At 38.6% G+C, this 20,532-nt stretch overlaps 1 protein-coding gene and 1 long non-coding RNA gene across 19 annotated transcripts in view; both read right to left on the reverse strand.

Annotated features, from left to right (window-relative positions):
* The window catches only part of LRMDA (leucine rich melanocyte differentiation associated), a 1,316,989-nt gene that overhangs the window by 1,172,865 nt on the left and 123,592 nt on the right, over positions 1–20,532 (reverse strand). The gene's annotated exons all lie outside the window — the stretch shown is intronic.
* Positions 4,452–8,683, reverse strand: LOC145536181 (uncharacterized). The gene is made up of 2 exons (XR_014075688.1): positions 7,903–8,683; positions 4,452–6,911 (listed from the first exon to the last, which is right to left on the reverse strand). It is a non-coding gene; the product is annotated as an uncharacterized LOC145536181 (long non-coding RNA).

Consider the following 20,532-nt stretch of genomic DNA (forward strand, 5'->3'; position numbering starts at 1 on the left):
TTGAAAAAGACACACGTACCCCAATGTTTATAGCAACATTAGCTACAACATAGCAGCAACGCAGATGTCCATCAACAGAAGAATGGATAAAGAAGTTGTGTACCACATATACAATGGAATATTCAGTTCAGTTCAGTTGCTCAGTCGTCTCTGACTCTTTGCGACCCCATAAACACCAGGCTTCCCTGTTCATCACTAACTCTCGGAGCTTACTCAAACTCATGTCCATCGAAAAGGTGATGCCATCCAACCATCTCATCCTCTGCCGTCCCCTTCTCCTCCTGAATTCAGTCTTGCCCAGCATCAGGGTCTTTTCCAAAGAGTCAGCTCTTCACATCAGGTGGCCAAAAAGTATTGGAGTTTCAGCTTCAGCATTAGTCCTTCCAATGAATATTCAGGACTGATTTCCTTTAAGATGGACTGGTTGGATTTCCTTGCAGTCCAAGGGACTCTCAAGAGTCTTCTCAAACACCACAGTTCAAAAGCATCAATTCTTCAGCGCTCAGCTTTCTTGATAGTTCAACTCTCACAGCCATACATGACTACTGGAAAAACCACAGCTTTGACTAGACAGACCTTTGTTGGCAAAGTAATGTCTCTGCTTTTTAATATGCTATCTAGGTTGGTCATAGCTTTTCTTCCAAGAAGCAAGTGTCTTTTAATTTCAAGGCTGCAGTCACCATCTGCAGTGATTTTGGAGCCCAAAAAATAAAGTCTGTCACTGTTTCCATTGTTACCCCATCTATTTACCATGAAGTGATGGCACCTGATGCTGTGATGTTAGTTTTCTGAATGTTGAGTTTTAAACCAACGTTTTCACTCTCCTCTTTCATCTTCATCAAGAGGCTCTTTACTTCTTCTTCACTTTCTGCCATAAAGGTGGTGTCATCTGCGTGTCTGAGGTTATTGATATTTCTCCCGGCAATCTTGATTCCAGCTTGTGCTTCATCCAGCCTGACATTTTGCATGATGTACTCTGCAGTTAAATAATCAGGGTGACAATATACAGCCTTGATATATTCCTTTCCCAATTTGGAACCAGTCTGTTGTTCCACATCCAGTTCTAACTGTTGCTAACTGTTGACCTGCATAGAGATTTCTCAGGAGGCAGCTATAGTGGTCTGGTATTCCCATCTCTTGAAGAATTTTCCACAGTTTGTTGTGATCCACACAGTCAAAGGCTTTGGTGTAGTCAATAAAGTAGAAGCAAATGTTTTTCTAGAACTCTCTTGCTTTCTCAATGATCTAATGGATGTTGGCAATTTGATCTCTGGTTCCTCTGCCTTTTCTAAATTCAGCTTGAACATCTGGAATTTCATGGTTGACATACTGTTGAAGTCTGGCTTGGAGAATTTTGAGCATTACTTTGCTAGCATGTGAGCTGAGTGCAATTTTGCAATAGTTTGAACATTCTTTGGCATTGCCTTTCTTTGGGATTGGAATGAAAACTGACCTTTTCCAGTCCTGTGGCCACTGCTGAGTTTTTCAAATTTGCTGACATATTGAGTGCAGCACTTTAATAGCAGCATCTTTTAGGATCTGAAATGGACCACAGCCTTGTTTAACTCAATGAAACTATGAGCCATGCCATGTAGGGCCACTCAAGACAGACAGGTTATTGTGGAGAGTTCTGACAAAATGTGGTCCACCGGAGAAGGGAATGGCAAACCACTTCAGTATTCTTGCCTTGAGAACCCCATGAACAGTATGAAAAAATGGAATATTATTTGGCCATAAAAAGGAATGCCTTTGAATCAGTACTACTGAGGTGGATGAACCTAGAGTCTATTATACAATGTGAAGTAAGTCAGAAAGAGAAAGACAAATAATGTATATTAACACATATATATGGAATCTAGAGAGATGGTGGGCTTCCCTGGTGGCTCAGACAGTGAAGAATTCATCTGCAATGGGGGAGACCTGGGTTCAGTCCCTGGGTTGGGAAGATCCCCTGCAGGAGGGCATGGCAACCCACTCCAGTATTCTTGCCTGGAGAATCCCCATGGACAGAGCAGCCTGGTGGGCTACAGTCCATGGGGTTGCAAAGACTCAGACATGACTGAGCAACTAAGCACAGCGCAGAGAGATGGTACTGATGAACTTATTTGCAGGGCAGCAATGGAGACACAGAGAGTAGACTTGTGGACATGGTGGGGAAGGAGAAGATGGGGCAAATGGAGAGAGTAGCATGGAAACATATACACTATCATATGTAAACTAGATAGATAAACAGCGTGAATTTTCTATATGACTCAAGAGGCTCAAACCGGTGCTCTGTGACAACCTAGAGAGATGGAATGGGGTGGGAGTTGGGAAGGAGGTTTTAGGAGAGAAGGTACATATGTATACCTATGGTTGATTCATGTTGATGTATGGCAGAAACCAACACAATATTGTAAAGCAATTATCCTTAAATTAAAAAAGAAAAAGAAAAAAAAAATATGCCATGCTCCTTCCAAAGCTAAACAGAACACTCTTTTGGATTATCTGCTTACTTTGAATTATCCATGCTGTTTTTACTTCACTAGCCTAGAGAAAAGCACTGGCCATGCCTTAAAAAAAAAAAACTATCTCCATACACATGGGCTATCCAGGTGGCAAAAATGAGGTTTTCCACGGCTAATCTCAACACTCTCCAGGTAATCCCAAGTAACTTTCATATCACCTTGATCTGATTTGTGCTAAAACTAATCTCTTCAGCTGGGCATAATCAAAAAGAGAAAATAACAATTGTGCAAGTTGTCTGGAGGCACTTCACCAACTTGGATCACTTTCCTGCTCATTTTAGCTGGGTAAATAATAGCTTGATATGTAGTACCTGCTAAGTGAAATGAAAATGGAAAATGTTTTAAAGGGTTTTCACTTAATGTCTTCATGCTACTGTAAATGTATGAAAATTTTATATCTGGGTTTTTATTACTGTTGATTGCTAAACTGACAGGGAAAATAATCCAAGCTGGCACATTAATGAGACATGATTTTTAAGTTCTTTTTTTTTTTTTTTTTTAAGAACAAAGCTAAACACAATTAAATGGTAAAAAGCCACTCCAACTTTTAACTCTTTTAAGATTGAACAGTTAATATCAGATTGTTTTTACAAGCTTTCTTAGCCACTTCACCCTTATCCAGAAAAATCTACTGCTTTCTTCTAACACAGAGGTATGCAAAACTCAGCCCTGGGTTTTCATGTCTGTTTCCCCAATACCATCACTTGTCTCTCTTCCAAAATTGTGCTTTTAGAGCCTTCGGAAACATTTCTACACAGTCCAGAGAGCTATGACAATACAGAGAACTAGAGAGTAGAAAAATCATACTAGAAGAATCATGGGTGTATGCCAGGAGAGGCTCCATGAAGAGCAGCCGTGCCCTCAGGAAATAGGGCCAACATTAATCCAAAATTCTCAGAAGTGGATTCAGCCTCACCAGTAACAACAAAGAGAAGCCCAACACCCTTCCAACAATGCTCTCTCACAGATACTCATGAACGAGTTGCTTTAAAAGCTCACATTCATCCAAGGGGTTGTGTCACTGGTGGAATTAGTCACACCTGCCAGTGAATAGCAAATAACAGCTGTATAGACACAAGTGAGTTATTGGTCTTAGGCTACAATCTCCCAGGAAGCAAGCTGTACAATTTCTGCTGCTCCCAGGCCAATTGAAAGGAATTTAAACTTGCACATGATTGAGTATCTTAATTATGTCATCTTAAAGCATTTCATTACCATAACCAATACTGAAAGTCTGGGAGAAACCCAGCTGTGTCATTCAGACACTCGACCCTAAATTGCAGCAGTCATGACACCTCCCACCCTACTTCTTCCTCATCATCAGACTGTACATGGGCCTGAAGTGAGCTCATTAGTGGAAGAGGCAGCCCTGTAAACCAAGGTTTCGGACCTGGTCGATATTCCTTCCCCTGACCACACTGTTCCCTTGTTTTTATATAAAAGGAAAGGGGGAGCTGGGGGATTAAGTATGAGGTGTTTAATGGGATTTCTCCCAATATTTAATTTTGTGAACTCGGCCTGTATTTACCAAGTACCTGCTGAAAAATCTAACCTCGTTCAAGATGCAGAGGGTGATACAAAACATAACATGTGGTATGTGCCCTCAAGGAAATTATGTTCTGAGTCTGGAGGCAAAATTTACATCACACTAGTAACATTCACTCACCAGTATTTATTAACAAATGCTACAAGCAAAGCATTGAACTAAATGCCTTCAGAGAAACTACAAGACAGCAGTTACCCTCCACCATGGAGACTACAACTGAGTAGAGCTGGGTTTGAAAAGGGACCTCAAAGACAACCCAGGGAGCTTTTCACCCTCAAGCACATCCTGGTGCAAAAACTTTGCCTGTGACTCCCATAAAAAGATTTCCATTTGTCTACTTCCAATTTAAAGTGTAGGGCCCAAAACTGAACACAATATTCTAGGTGTGGTTTTCCTTCTTTTTCAAGATAATATGCTCCTGCCATTGAATCGATAATCTCAAGAGCTCCTTAAACACTCACATTCAGATATTTGAAGACGCCAAACAAAACTTAATTTTCCCCCACATCACCTCTACTCTGATACCTCACTCTAACAGCTGATTTGGAGACCCAAAAGCAAATAGAATCTTAAATTTCACCTCTTCTGATCTGCCCGTATTCTAGCTGGTATGAACCCCTAATATGTTGATTCTATTATCTGATTTAACCCTCTTTCCTAGATCTGTCTCCTATTTATGGTACATGTGCTTTCTGTATCTTTACCAAACTCACTTTTCCTAAATTTTTTCTCAAGAATCAGGTACAAAATCAAGCTCTGTGGGAAACAAGAAACATTCCTCCAAACCAACAGAGCCCTATTTGGGTGTCCCCTTTCAGTACAGTGGTTTGGCACAAACCCAGTGTTAAATGCCTTCCTCATCTTCAAATATATGATGATTGACACATCTCCATTATATATTAAGTCAGAAAAGAAAAAAGGAAATCATATGACCTGATCTGTGAGCATAAACCAAAACTTATTCATAAACAATTTCTGATTCACTATCCATTCTTGTAATAATCTGTATTAGAATTTCATTCCAGATTTCAAAAGTCATCCTTAGTTAGTAGGGGAATGCCAAAGAGAGTAAAGAGTACTTTAGTTTGGCCAAGCATAGGGCACTTGGAGAGAAGAGTAAAGTAGTAACTGGGATCTGAGCACAGAGGACCCTGAAGTCTGCACTAAAGAAATCGCACTTCATTCTGAAAGCAGTACAGAGATAACGAGTGATTTGATGCAGAGGAAAAGCAGGATTACAACATATAGAAAGAATAAGCCAACAGTAGAGGGCAAGAGAGGAAGGAGTAGGCAGTGGCTAGAGATATAATGGTGAGACCCTTATAATGGTTTAGGAAAGAGACTTAAATAATTAGATGAAGCAATAAAGGAGAGCATCAGAACACATGACAGTGATGGGGACACAATCAAGTGACGGATTAGACAAGGAAGGAAGGGGAGAAGCAGTCAACAATGGTGCTACAGTCCCCCAGTGATGTCATGAAGCAAAGTAAGGAGGCCAGAGGAGAAACAGCCTTTTGGAGTAAAGGAAAAAATAAGTTAGTTAGGACAGAGTAAACTCAAGGTTCCAAAGAAACATCCAATGAAGTGCTGTCCAGAAGTCAACTACAACAGTGGATTTATACCTTAGGAGAAAGACAAAGTGGGGCTGGAGATAAATTGAAAGTATCTGTGTTTTCTTAATTAATTTATTTTTAATTGGAGGATAATTGCTTTGTAACATTGTGTTGGTTTCTGCCATATGTCAACATAAATCAGCCATAGGCACATGCATGTCCCCTCCCTCTTGAACCTCCTTCCCACTTCCCACCCCATTCCACACCTCTAGGTTGTCAGAGAGCACTGGGTTTGAGCTCCCTCATCATACAGCAAATTCCCACCCACCATTCGCCATCCATTTTACACATGGTAATGTATATGTTTCAACACTACTGTCTCAATTAGTCCCACCTTCTCTGTCCCCTCACTGGCAGCACTATTTACAACAGCTAGAACATGAAAGTAACCTAGTCCACCAACAGATAAATGGATAAAGAAGTTGTGATACATAAAAATCCTTAACAAAATTCTAGCAAACAGAATCCAACAACATATTAAAAAGATCATACATCATGATCAAGTGGGCTTTATCCCAGGGATGCAAGGATTCTTCAATATCTGCAAATCAATCAATGTAATACACCACATTAATAAATTGAAAGATAAAAACCATACGATTATCTCAATAGATGCAGAGAAATCCTTTGACAAAATTCAACATCCATTTGTGATTAAAAAAACCTCCAGAAAGCAGAAATAGAAGGAACATACCTCAACATAATGAAAGCTATATACGACAAATTCACAGCAAACATTATCCTCAATGGTGAAAAAATGAAAGCATTTCCCCTAAAGTCAGGAACAAGGCAAGGGTGCCCACTTTCACCACTACTATTCAACATAGTTTTGGAAGTTTTGGCCACAGCAATCAGAGCAGAAAAAGAAATAAAAGGAATTCAGATTGGAAAAGAAGAAGTAGTCTATTTTGATTCTTTTGCATATAGCTATCCAGTTTTCCCAGCATCATTTATTAAAGAGTCTGTATTTTTTCCATTGTATTTTCTTGTCTCCTTTGTTGTAGATTAATTGACCATATAAGTGTGTTCATTTCTGGTCTCTCTCATCTTTCTATTCTATTGATCTATGTGTCTTGTGTGTGTGTGTGTGTGTGTGTGTGTGTGTGTGCGTGCTTTATTGTAGCTTTGTTGTATAGTTTGAAACCAGGGCTCATGATATCTCTTGCTTTGTTCTTCTTTCTTCAGATTGTTTTGGCTATTAAAGGCCTTCCATGTTTCCATAAAAAATTAGAATTATTTGTCCTAGTTCTGTGAAAAATGCCATTGGCTTGTTTTTGGTAGGTATTTTATTGATTGTCTTAGGTGGGATGGTCATTTTAACAATATTAGTTCTTCACCCATTTATGATAATAACCCTCCAAAAAGCAGGAATAGAAGGAACATACCTCAACATAATAAAAGCTATATATGACAAACCCACAGCAAACATTATCCTCAATGGTGAAAAATTGAAAGCATTTCTCATAAACTCAGGAACAAGATAAGGGTGCCCACTCTCACCACTGCTATTCAACATAGTTTTGGAAGTTTTGGCCACAGCAATCAGAGCTGAAAAAGAAATAAAAGGAATCCAGATTGTAAAAGAAGAAGTAAAACTCTCACTGTTTGCAGATGACATGATCCTCTACATATAAAACCCTAAAGACTCCACCAGAAAATTACTAGAGCTAATCAATGAATATAGTAAAGTTGCAGGATATAAAATTAACACACAGAAATCCCTTGCATTCCTATACACTAACAATAAGAAAACTGAAAGAGAAATTAAGGAAACAATTCCATTCACCATTGCCAACGAAAAGAATAAAATACTTAGGAATATATCTACCTAAAGAAACAAAAGACCTATATATCAGTTCAGTTCAGTCCAGTCACTCAGTTGTGTCCGACTCTTTGAGACCCCATGAATTGCAGCACGCCAGGCCTCTCTGTCCATCGCCAACTCCCAGAGTCTACCCAAACCCATGTCCATTGAGTCAGTGATGCCATCCAACCATCTCATCCTCGGTCGTCCCCTTCTCCTCCTGCCCCCAGACCTATATATAGAAAACCTTAAAACACTGATGAAAGAAATCAAAGAGGACACAAATAGATGGAGAAATATACCATGTTCATGGATTGGAAGAATCGATAGTGAAAATGAGTATACTATCCAAAGCAATCTATAGATTCAATGCAATCCCTATCAAGCTACCCACAGTGTTTTTCACAGAACTAGAACAAATAATTTCACAATTTGTATGGAAATACAAAAAACCTCAAATAGCCAAAGCAATCTTGAGAAAGAAGAATGGAACTGGAAGAATCAAGCTGCCTGACTTCAGGCTCTACTACAAAGTTACAGTCATCAAGACAGCATGGTACTGGCACAAAGATAGAAATATAGATCAATGGGACAAAATAGAAAGCCCAGAGATAAATCCATGCACCTATGGACACCTTATCTTTGACAAAGGAAGCAAGAATATACAATGGAGAAAAGACAATCTCTTTAACAAGTGGTGCTGGGAAAACTGGTCAACCACTTGTAAAAGAATGAAACTAGAATACTTTCTAACACCATACACAAAAATAAACTCAAAATGGATTAAAGATCTAAATGTAAGACCAGAAACTATAAAACTCCTAGAGGAAAACATAGGCAAAACATTCTCCAACATAAATCACAGCAGGATCCTCCATGACCCACCTCCCAAAATATTGGAAATAAAAGCAAAAATAAACAAATGGGACCTAATTAAAATTAAAAGCTTTTGCACAACAAAGGAAACTATAAGCAAGGTGAAAAGACAGCCTTCAGAATGGGAGAAAATAATAGCAAATGAAGCAACAGACAAATAATTAATCTCAAACATACACAAGCAACTCCTGCAGCTCAATTCCAGAAAAATAAACGACCCAATCAAAAACTGGGCCAAAGAACTAAACAGACATTTCTCCAAAGAAGACATACAGATGGCTAACAAACACATGAAAAGATGCTCATCATCACTCATTATCAGAAAAATGCAAACAAAGCCACAAAGAGGTACCTTTACACACCAGTCAAAATGGCTGCTATCCAAAAGTCTACAAGCAATAAATGCTGGAGAGGGTGTGGAGAGAAGGGAACCCTTTTACACTGTTAGTGGGAATGCAAACTAGTACAGCCACTATGGAGAACAGTGTGGAGATTCCTTAAAAAACTGGAAATAGAACTGCCATACGACCTAGCAATCCCACTGCTGGGCATACACACTGAGGAAACCAGAATTGAAAGAGACACGTGTACCCCAATGTTCATCGCAGCACTGTTTACAATACCAAGGACGGGGAAGCAACCTAGATATCCATCGGCAGATGAATGGATGAGAAAGCTGTGGTACATATACACAATGGGATATTACTCAGCCATTAAAAAGAATACATTTGAATCAGTTCTAATGAGGTGGATGAAACTGGAGCCTACTGAACAGAGTGAAGTAAGTCAGAAAGAAAAACACCGATATAGTATATTAATGCATATATATGGAATTTAGAAAGATGGTAAACATCTTTCTATACAAGACAGCGAAAGAGACACAGATATAAAGAGACTTTTGGACTCTGGGAGAGAAGGCGAGGGTGGGATGATTTGAGAGAATAGCATTGTGACATGTATATGACCATATGTGAAATAGATCAACAGTCCAGGTTCGATGCATTAGACAGGGTGCTCAGGGCTGGTGCACTGGGATGGCCCTGAGGGATGGGATGGGGAGGGAGGTAGGAGGGGGGCTCAGGATGGGGGACACATGTACACGCATGGCTGATTCATGTCAACGTATGGCAAAACCACTACAATACTGTAAAGTAATTAGCCTCCAATTAAAATAAAGAAATAAAAAAAAAAGACAAGTTGTGATACATATATACAATGGAATACTATTCAGCCATAAAAAGGAATGCATTTGAGTCAGTTCTAGTGAGGTGGATGAACCCAGAGACTATTATACAGAGTGAACTAAGTCAGAAAGAGAAAAACAAATATCACAGTTCAGTTCAGTTCAGTCACTCAGTCTTGTCCAACTCTTTGCGACCCCATGAACTGCAGCACACCAGGCCTCCCTGTCCATCACCAACTCCCAGAGTCCACCCAAACCAATGTTTATTGAGTCAGTGATGACATCCAACCATCTCATCCTCTGTCATCCCCTTCTCCTCCTGCCCTCAATCTTTCCCAGCATCAGGGTCTTTTCAAATGAGTCAGCTCTTTGCAGCGGGTGGCCAAAGTATTGGAGTTTCAGCTTCAACATCAGTCCTTCCAATGAACACCCAGGACTGATCTCCTTTAGGATGGACTGGTTGGATCTCCTTGCAGTCCAAGGGACTCTCAAGAGTCTTCTCCAACACCACACTTCAAAAGCATCAATTCTTTGGTGCTCATCTTTCTTTATAGTCCAACTCTTACAGCCATACATGACTACTGGAAAAACCATAACCTTGACTAGATGGACCTTTGTTGACAAAGTGATGTCTTTGCTTTTTAATATGTTGTCTAGGTTGGTCATAACTTTCCTTCCAAGGGGTAGCATCTTTTAATTTCATGGCTGCAATCACCATCAGCAGTGATTTTGGAGTCCAAAAAAATAAAGTCTCTCACTGTTTCCACTGTTTCCCCATCTATTTCCCATGAAGTGATGGGACCAGATGCCATGATCTTAGTTTTCTGAATGTTGAGGTTTAAGCCAACTTTTTCACTCTCCTCTTTCACTTTCATCAAGAGGCTCTTTAGTTCTTCTTCACTTTCTGCCATAAGGGAGGTGTCATCTGCATATCTGAGGTTATTGATATTTCTCCTGGCAATCTTGATTGCAGCTTGTGCTTCCGCTAGCCCAGTATTTCTCATGATGTACTCTGCATATAAGTTAAATAAGCAGGATGACACTATACAGCCTTGATGTACTCCTTTTCCTATTTGGAACCAGTCTGTTGTTCCATGTCCAGCTCTAACTGTTGCTTCCTGACCTGCATACAGGTTTATGGAATTTAGAGAGATGGCACAGATGATCCTATTTGCAGAGCAGTAGTGAAAATATCTGTGTTTTTACAAGAGAAAAATGGGCCAGAAAATAATACAGGGAAAGAATGGCCAATTAAGTGCCAAGAAGATCTACACAGAGCTATGTTAGAGAAATCAAAGAGAGAAGGTTAAAGAAGAAAATCATGTCTATACATTGCAAATCACTTAAAATCATGCCTGAAACATTGTAAATAAACTATAATTAAAAAAAAAGAAAAAAAAAAAAAAACATTTGGGAAACCAAACAAACTCTCCATCAGATAGGAATAGTCATTCAGTGCCTTACACCATGGTATTTCAACCATGACACTCTGGCCCTCTAATGAAAACTTGATAGTCATCATTCTTAAAAAGAAGAAAAAAAATCATGTCAAATGATAGAGTAAGAAGTGACCATCAGACTTTGTGCTTAGAAGACCTATAAGAAAGGACTGTAGCTTTAGCAGTCCTTCTCAGACTTTAAAAGTGCCACATATCACTTAGGGATCTAATTAAAATGAGGATTCTGAAATGGGTCTTGAGTGAGGCCTACAATTCAGAGTTTCTGACAAGCTCTCAGGGATGCCAGGACTGGACAACAGTGAAGGGTGAATGGGAGGTGGGCATTTGGGGCAGTGAGTGGAGAGGACTTTCAGGAAGTTCAGTACAGTTGGAGGACTGAGTGATGGGATACAGCATGAGTGCTAAAAGAATTAAGAATCAGAGGAAAAATTAGTAGTGCTGGGTTTATTTTGATTGAAGTATAGTTGATTTACAATGTTGTGCTAGCTTTCTGGTGTACAGCAAAGTGATTCGGTTACACACATATTCTCCTTTTTATATTCTTTTCATTGAGGTTTATTACAGGATATTGAATATAACTCCCTGTTCTATACAGTAGGACCTTGTTGTTCATCTGTTTTATATATGGTAGTTTGTATCTGCTAATCCCTCTTTCCCCTTTGGTAACCATAAGTTTGTTTTCTATGTCCATGAGTCTGTTTCTGGTTTGTAAATAAGTTCATCATTTTTTAGATTTCACATTTAAGTACTATTAATATATTTTTCTTTCTCTTTCTGACTTATTCTAGTTTAGTGTGATAATCTCTAGGTCCATCCACGCTGCTGCAAATGACATTATTTCCTTTTCATGGTTCAGTAGTATTCCATGGTATTATTTATATATATATATATAATATTCTTTATCCATTCATCTGTCAATGGACATTTAGTTGACTCCATATCTTGGCTATTATAAATAGGACTGTGTTATGAACACTGGGACACATATATCTTTTCGAATTAGAGTTTTCTCCAGATACATGCCCATGAGTGGGATTGCAGGATCATATCATAATCCTATCTTTTAAGGAATCTCCACACTGTTTTCCATAGTGGCTGTACCAACTTACATTTCCACCAATTGTGTAGGAGTATTCCCTCTTCTCCACAATCTTTAGGAGTGTTCCCTCTTCTCCACAATCTCTCTAGCATTTGTTATTTGTAGACTTTTTGAAGATGACCATTCTGACCAGTGTGAGGTGATACCTTAGTATAGTTTTGATTTGCATTTCTCCATTAATTAGTAATGTTGAGCATCTTTTTATGTGCTTATTGGCCATCTGTATGTCTTCTTTGGAGAAATGTCTAGGTCTTCTGCTTTTTTTTCAGATTGGGTTGTTTATTTTTGTTGTTGTTGTTGAGCTGTACAAGCTATTTATATATTTTGGAAATTCAGGCCTTGTTGGCCACATCATTTGCAAATATTTTCTTCCAGTCTGTAGGTTTTTTCATTTTGCTTGTGGTTTCCTTTGCTGTGCAAAAGCTTATGCATTTGATCAGGTTCCATTTGCTTATTTTTGCTTTTATTTCTATTGCTTTGGGAGATTGACCTAAGAAACACTGGTATGATTCAAGTCACAGAATGTTTTGCCTATACTCTCCTCTAGGAGTTTTATGGTGCCATGTTTATATTTAAGCAATGAATGCATGCTTAGCTGCTAAGTCATGTCTGACTCTTTGTGACCCCATGGACTGAAGCCCACCAGGTTCTTCTATCCATGGGATTTCCCAGGTAAGAATACCAGAGTTGGTTGCCATTTCCTTTTCCAGGGGATCTTCTCAACCCAGGGATCACACCTGGGTCTCCTACATTGGTAGGCAGATTCTTTACCGCTGAGCCACCAGGGAAGCCCATATTATATATATTTTTTAAGTCCTCAGGCCTAGAAACTCACCCTAAGAGCTTTGATAAGTGTATGAAGGGGATTCCGTATATGATTTTTCAGTTCCTCTGTCCTTTAATCATACCTGACCTGAGTGAGTTAAAGCTTAAAGCTAAGCAGAAAGTGTCGAGTTTGGCAAACGAGCTGGTCAACAAAAAATTAATGTACCCCCCTTCATGATCACGTTCATTGGTTGGTTCAACATTCAACTGTCTCATTCTCCTTCCAAGATACTTTCTGACTAGAGGGATGCTCCTACAATGCAATTATCTCTCCCCAACTCATCCACACCTATTTGATTAGGACTTAGCCTCTGTTGACAGATTATTATCTTTGGAAATGCTCCCTTGGCTGTGCAAAGAAGAACAAGTGAAGCAAAGGATTAACCAACACACTCTCACAGAAGCAGTCAAACTGGCACTCAGTTAAAAGGCAGAAAGCAACAATTTCAGGTAAGCAGTCTCAGCGAACTGCTGCCAAGATCACCAGTAATTCCCTAGTGAATGAATTCTGCATTCAGCCCCTATCCTCCAACAACTGCCTTTCTGCTTTTAAATAATAACTCTATTCTTGAAGAAAATTACATATCATCTTGATACACCCTAAGAAATAAAATCCTCCCCTCCAAACCCACAGAGAATGTCCAATCTGCCAAGATCACGTGACAGTCCTAAGACAAGTCAGAACTGCACAGATAAACTCCCTACCCAGGGTGTCAGAGCTCTTGCTTCCCGAGTTGACTAGGAAATCTTTGTGAACCATTTCCATTCCTTGGGATGGATCAACCAAAACAATCAAATGAATTGTCAAGAGAGAGGTTGCCATGGGATGGAGCCTAATGGTTATTAAGATAAAAACATTTCATCATCCTAAATGGATCATTTTAAAAAGAGGAGTTTACATACAAAAAATATCTTTTTATAACATTTATGTTAAGTCATGAAATCACAGAATGCTACCAACTGGAGAGACGCTTATTAGAGATCAGCAAAAGGACCACCTATGATGTTCCTTGAAATTGCATAAGCCCAAGCTTAACCCCACATCATGGACTTCTTGACACCAAACTCTCCATAAGTGTCCAATTATACTCACTTTATTCATAAGATCCAGAGAAGTTAAGTGACTTTCCTAAGGCCTATTTTAAAATTATACTCCACCTCACTTGAAAAAGTACCTAAAACAGAAGTCATGTGGTTGACAACAGTGTTATCCAAGATGCCCTTCAATAGGATTCAAGTCAATGAATACCTTGAGGATTAGTTTTAGGTCCAGTGCAAAGTCTTACTGAAACACAGAGGGTTTTTTTTTCCATTATCAAGGTGCCTGAAAACAGTATTGCTCTCTCAAATGAAAGAGAATTCACTGTGCCAAAAACCCTCTTGGTCACATTTGAGCCCCAAACTGCTTTACATAACCTAAATTTCAGGGAGGTGTTTTTAAAAGTTTTTAGTGGATAGTAGGCCAATCAGACGAGGAGAAAAATAACAAGAAATCATACTGTGGACTGTCATCTAACTTGCTTTTTTCTAAGTTGGTAAATATATTTCCTAGTCCCTTTCCGGAGGAAGGGTATGGGGTGTGACTGTTGTTTGCCTAGTGAAGCAGAACACTGCATACCCATTTCTTCATCAGAGAACTAAAAAACATGTCATTGTGCTGGCTGTATCCTCTGTGCCAATGGTGTCTTGGAGGATTCAGATACCACTTAATCAGTCACTCACACTAGGCCTCCTGCACATCAGTCTGAAAGGACACATCAAAACACTTTGTTCTCCAAACCTCTTGGGGGCCCAGATGGAAGAACTTAACAAATCAACACAGAGATCCATACGTCTTATGGCTCTAAGGCAGGTGGGGGAGGGAGGCAGGGCCTAGTGAAAACAGGAACAACGTGTTTAAAGATGGACAGGATGCAGCTAGGCAAAACAGGAGAAAAGACACATAGGCATCTTGCCCTATACTTCAATCCCAGTTCCAGCTGCTGTTCAACACTGAAGTATAGCCAGTTATCACCCTAACTGAAAGAAGAGCAAGTGAAGCAAAGGATTAATCAACACACTGTCACAGAAGCAGTCAAACTGGCACTCAGTTAAAAGGGTCATCTACTCAGTTAAAAGGGTGGTCTCTACTGACTGCTTTTCATAATGCAGTGAGTAACTTTAGATTGATCTTGGATGTCTTGAATTATATGCTGAAGAAATTCTTGATTCTGTTAAGTTTCTCTGAAGATCGTTTTTTAAGCAAGCCGATATATTGGTTGAAAGCAAACCACAAGACACTGTCTCCCCTGTGGTAGGCAACAGTTCAAATTTCAGTTCAACTGGTTTATTCTTACTAGTGTGAAATCTACTTATGTGGTTCAGGGTCCAACTACAGATTTGGGCAGATTTTATACATAGAACCTGGACCTCCACTCACTTGCTCACTCCTTGCAGGGATTCTCGTCTTTTAGCAGCTAAGGTTACCCTAAACCTAGATGTCTCATTAGTCAAGCCAAAAACAGTATGCTTTCTATTAATTTTTCCTTTCTATGTGGCAAAGACTACAGACTGCCCTCAAGATAAAACTTGTAAAAAAAGAGAAATTTACCCTACTCCTTACCCCTCCTTCAAGTGCCAACCCCCTCCAAGTATTGTCTGCTTCTTCCTCCCTCAGTAATTATATAAGAATATTAGATCTCTAGTTTTCTTTACCACTTTATTGCAAGGCAATAGCAAGCAAACAGCAGAAGGTCCACCAAATTCTTCTCATCAGGATCAGCAACTGTCCCCTGCATCAGATATACATAGATTCTGAAATCCTAGTCCCTCAAGACTGACTGTTGGGGACCATCAGATAAGCCATCATCAGGCAGAAATTCCCTCTCCACTAGCTGATGGGAGACATTCAGCTGATGTTACAAGGCAGACAAGTGAACTGAATTCCAAAATCTGACTTGTCCTTCTATATAGGGAGATGAGACATACAAACTGTTTCACCTTTGGCAGAGGACAGGCTGAAGGGTAGCCATCATAAAAGTAATTAAGAATAAAACAACTGAAATGTTAACAAATATGTAAATGCTAAACATAGGCAAGCCAGAGTTGTTTAGAATTTCTGAGAGTCCTAGATACAAGTAGAGTCTGTACTTACTTACCAGCTTTCTTCCCCCATGGTACTCACAAGACAGCTTAAGGCAAAGCAGGAGAAATAGGGAGAAGCTCCAAAATTGTACACAGGCATGAAATCTTGCCTACTTTCAAAACCTTCACTCACTAAAAAAAAAAAAAAAAAAAAAGAAAGAAAGAAAGAAAACACCAGCCATAAGCCACTAAGGAGGAATAGTCCCTGATAAAGGTACACTGCAACTAAATAAGAGCTAGAAGCAAAAGATATCTGCTCCTTGAGGAAAGGGACAGAAAGCCTGTTCAGGTAGAGCAACTTGCACAGATAGAAAGCAGGGGCCTGATAATACTGGAAAAGGGACAGAAAATGCTGTCCTACTCACGAGCATCTATTAATATGAAACAGAAAAATTTATGCCTGGGAATTACGCACTCAGAACCTGCCTAAGACTGACAGAGTCAGAGGAGAGAGAAACCCTCCTGCCACCACAAGCCTCACCACTGAGTAACCAACAATAGCAGTCAATCCTCAAGTAGGGTAAAAGGTATGGACATGGGTTAGGCATTTGAGACCTGCCAAGAGCTAAGGATGGAATAGGGACATAGAGAAAACCCTTTATTTCTGCAATTCCCCACTAAACCAAGACAGTAGCAAGCCACCAATCTGGTACATCTTACAAAATAACTCAGACCCAGCTCAATTACTGATTATTGACTCAACTACCCATGCTAATATTCCAACACATTTCTAGATACTATTTATCTCAATTTCTGCAGTTGTTTTACATATGCCATCCAAAGTGTAATCGAAAATTATATAACACACAAAAGCAAGGAAAAGAGATTCATCAAAAGATAAAACAGTCAACGTGACCAGAACCAGCAGTGATGCAGATGTTGGGATTAACAGCTAGGGACATAAAATAATTATTACTGGTTATTTTTTTTAACCTAGAGGAAAAGGTGAACATAATGGATGAACAGATGGGTGATTTCCAGAGGGGAAAAAACGGAAACTATAAAAATGAATCTAATAAATATGCTAAAAATAAAAGCATGGTAGTAAAGAGGAAGAATTCCTTCAACAGGCTTATTGGCAGACGACACAGCAAAGAAAAGGGTTTTTGAACTTGAATGTTAAGTGAATAAAAAATTATCCAAATTAATAGTGAAGAAAATGGTGGGGAAAAAAAAAAAACAAAAAAAAAAAACGGAGCAGGGCATTCAAGAGCTATGGAACGATACCAAAAAGTGTAACATATATTTGGAATCCCAAAAGCAGGCAAGACAGGAAAAATAGTAGGAAAAAAAAAAATTAAAGAGATAATAGCCAAGAATTTTCCAAAACTGATGAAAAACATCAACCACAATTCAAAGAACCTCAGAAATCCTCAAGTGGGGGTTAAGGACACAGGCACCTCACAGTAAAAACTGCTAAAAACAAAAGAGAAAGCAAAACTCTTGAAAGCAACCAGAGAGAAAAAGAAAAAAGTACACAAACACAGACTTCTCAACAGAATAAATACAAGGCCAAAAAAAAAAAAAAAAGGAACAGCATCATTAAAGTACTGACAGTAAAGTTCTGAAAGTACTAAAAAAAATTCTATAAGGAATCTATTCACATTTAAATTTTCTTCTAAAAATGAAGGTGGGATAAAGAATTCTTCAGACAAACAAAAACAAAGAAACTACTGCCAGAAAACCTGTACTAAAAGACATTAGAAAAAGTTCTTTAGGCAAGAGTCCAGTACCAGAAGGAAATCTGGATACATATATAAAGAAATAAGAGCTCCACAAATGCTAAAAACATGGAAAATATGATCAACTTTTTTTTCTTTTTATTTCTTTAAAAGATACTGGCTCTGAAAAATAGATTAAGTTTGCAAACGCAAACTAGAAAAAAATAAAAGACTAAATTTTTTTCTTAAATGAAGCAAATTCAAAACATTTTTCCTGGCTTTAAAAAAAGATATCTACTGTCTAAAAAAAAAAAAATAATCTCTGGGGTGTAAACATATACAGCAGTAACATGTAAGTCAACAATAAAACAGAAGATGGGCAGGAGGAAATTGAAGTATACCATACTGAGGTTCTTAAACCACATAAAAAGTGGCATATTATTTGAAAACAAACTGCGATAAGATATATAGTATACATGGTAAAGCTAACAAAAAAATACTTTTAAAGGAGAAAGATTTTTAAGTCAATAATGCAGATAAAATAGAATAGCAAATGTTTATAAAGTAAAGGTAGGAAGGAAAAGAGGGAAACAGGAACAGAGAACCGATGGAGCAGATAGAAAGCAATTTGCAAAATGTGAGATTTAAAATCAAGTATACGGATAATTTTATTAAATGTAAATGCCCTAAACACTTCAAGTAAAATGCAGGAATCATGAGATTGGATATGAAAAAAATACACTATAAATGTAAATTCAGAGATACAGTAAGAGTAAGTGTGTGTATGTATAAAGTAAATATATATATATAAATAGATATACCACACAAAATTTGAGATCTTTATAATAAAATAATACAAAATGGGCTTCAAAACAAGGAATATTTTCCAGCACCAAAGAGTCAATTAGTCAATAAGATATAACAATATGTATTCAAGTAACAGAGGTCCAAAATACATAAAGAAAATGTGGCCAAAGTGAAATAAAAAACATAAAAAATCCACGATCATATATAGATATTTCGTACTCATCTAATTAACATTAAAAAGCAAACCAAAAACATTGTTAATGATATAACAGACCTGAACAACACTATGAATCAACTTGACAGTTACAAAAAAACTCCAACCAATGAGAGCAGGGTCCACATTCTTTTCAAAAGTCCATGGAACATTCACCGAGACAAGACTTTTCTGAGCCAATGTTTATAACTGCTTTATGTATAATAGTGCAAAACCTTAAATAATCCAAATGTCCATCAAATGTTGAGCTTGTCAGCATATCACAGGACATCCACACAACGGAATACTATTCGGCAATATAAAGGGATGAACATACATGCAACAACACGGGTCAATCTCAAAAGCCACGTGCTAAGTGAAAGAAGCCAGGCACCAAAGGCTACATACTATATGATTCTATTTTTATAACATTCTGGGAAACGGCAAAATTACAGAAACAAAAACTAAATCAGTGCATGGTCAGTAGCGAGGGATAGGGAAAGACATATAGGGATAGGATAAGGGGGCACAAGGGAATCTTTGGGGTGATGGGAATGTTCTATCTTGATCATGATGCTGATTACAAAACTGCATACATTTGTCAGAAATCATCTGTTTCCTTACAAATGGAATTCTTTGTATGTAAATTCTATCTCATTAATCTAACCTTTAAAATAAAAAATGAACAAATATTGTTACCCAAGATAGACAATGGTAAAAAATATGCTAAAAAAATAGAGTGATGAGAATAATAAACTCTTAATGTGTTTATTAAGATCAGTGGAGGCCTTGACTTACTTTTCTGGAAAAAACTTCTTGAGAAATTATCTCGTCCTACTTCCTCACACAACACTTCATTGAAGCTTCATCACAAATAGGCCTGCACATCAAAGAATAAATGTCTCCAATGCACACTTAGATCTCTTCTGTACCACAATGATCAAAGAGATAAGAAACCTTACAGATTTAAGTAACATGAAGGCACACAAAAATTCATTTTCATGTCTGTAATGGACCACCCAGAATCTGATTCTAAGTTGTCCTCCTTAAGAACACAAAGCAGAAGACCATGTGGGGAGCCTTTGTTGAGAACAGAAACTGTCCTTCATTGTGTAAAATATTGTGGGCTGTCCGGGTCAGAAGGAATCTAATCGGCAGGAAAGAACACCTAGGCTGGTCCCTGGACTCCTGGGTCAGCTCCAGGGTATCAAAATAAGAATTCCTCAGTCTTCAATGGGGAAGGTACTGAGACCTATTTCTCAGGCAAGGCCAGGGTGCAAAGAGAGCCTTCCTGCACAGAAGGAAAATGCTAGCTAAAACTCCCAGAGCCTTGTTGGTTCCTGCCAGAGGAAGTCAATACTGAACACTCTTTTCATCAAGGTTGTGCATGCAAAGTCGCTTCAATAGTGTCCAACTCTTTATGACCCTATGGACTGCAAACCATCAGGATCCTCTGTCAGTGGTATTCTCCAGGCAAGAATATTGAAGTGGGTTGCCATGCCCTCCTCCAGGGGATCTTCCCAACCCAGGGATCGAACCTATGTCTCTTATGTCTCCTGCATTGGCAAGCAGGTTCTTTATCACTAGCTCCACCTGGGCAGCCCCACTAAAAGTTAATCTGCAAAAACCTTAATACTATCCTGCTCTGAATAAGAGTCTTTAGAAAAGTTCACAATGTTGCAACCAAACCCAAAATAGCCTTCTTAATTATCTGTCAAGGACTCCCAACAGGACACCTCTAGAGAAACATTTGTCATCTAAGTGATTTTTTTTTCCCTTTAAAATGTAGTCTTTCACTGTGGTGTTTATACTTGCCACAAAGATACAGCATG

Source organism: Giraffa tippelskirchi, chromosome 2 (genome assembly GCF_054371585.1).
Source record: "Giraffa tippelskirchi isolate mGirTip1 chromosome 2, T2T-mGirTip1v1.2.pri, whole genome shotgun sequence".
NCBI classification, from domain to species: domain Eukaryota; kingdom Metazoa; phylum Chordata; class Mammalia; order Artiodactyla; family Giraffidae; genus Giraffa; species Giraffa tippelskirchi.